Source organism: Acanthisitta chloris, unplaced genomic scaffold (genome assembly GCF_000695815.1).
Source record: "Acanthisitta chloris isolate BGI_N310 unplaced genomic scaffold, ASM69581v1 scaffold6579, whole genome shotgun sequence".
In the NCBI taxonomy this organism is placed as follows: Eukaryota; Metazoa; Chordata; class Aves; order Passeriformes; family Acanthisittidae; genus Acanthisitta; species Acanthisitta chloris.
Genome location: NW_008690746.1, coordinates 45,474 through 46,546, shown reverse-complemented (window position 1 = coordinate 46,546; position 1,073 = coordinate 45,474).

Sequence of the window (1,073 nt, the reverse complement as noted above, 5' to 3'; positions counted from 1 at the left end):
ACTCTCCTCTTCAGGGATGATACCTCTAAATGCTATTTAAAGGGCCAACACTGGGCTCTTGAAAGTAACCCACGGCATCTGAAGTGTGCAGTGTTTTGTGATGCTTACACAGAACCTTGTATAAACCCTTGTGGGAGGGAACAACAACCTATTGACTTGAGGCTGCTGTTAAAACAAGACTGGTTTTGAAGACTGCAAGATGAGCAGACACTGCTGCACACGCATATCCTCTACAGCGGAGTCTGACTTGCTTCTGCAACACCAGAATCACTGAGAACAGATCTGGCATTAGGCCGTTCCATGTCCCAGGCTGGGAGCACGCTCACCCGCCCTGATGCAGCTCCCTGCAGCTGCTCATGGCCAGGGATTACAGCCCCCTCCCAGAGCACAGTGAGGTCAGCAGGCTGCTCCGGAACCAGGCTAAGCCGCGGGTCACGCCAGCTGAAGTAGGTCAGTGGACACTGCTCGCTCCAAGACGTCATCCCTAGCAGCCTGCCAGCAAAGGCACTTAGAGGCAGGCCACAGATCCAACCCCCTCAGCACAGCCTGCCTCTGTCTAGACCTGGCATTCACATTTTTTGCCTCCTCATGCTTCTTTCTGGGTGTTTTCACTTGGCTTCAAACACTTGCAGGTCCCTGCGGCAATGTTCCCCACGCGCTGGCAGCCCGCAGAACAGATCAGCCCGTGGCTGTCACTGGGAGATGTTGCAGAGCAGGGCAGGCCACGTTCAGTAGTTATTTGTAACACTCTGCCAGGCAGATGGGCCAAAGTCAATGAGATTAAAAATGGCATTTTTTTAAGTGTTGCTCATGCATGCACTGCAACCCAACCTGAGATGTACTTGGAGCTTTCAGGTGCCACAGGATCTTTCGGGATGCCAGTGACAACACAGCAGGTTTTTACAGCCAACACTAATATCAGCCCAGGTCAAGCACACAGCAGCATCTCATAAAACTCCTTGTCTATTCATGCATTTTCAATTGATCATCTGTTGCCAGCTCTTCAGAAATATACTGTCGGTGCAGAACAAAAATCTGCTTCAAAGAGAAGCAGATTTCAGTATTTTATTACT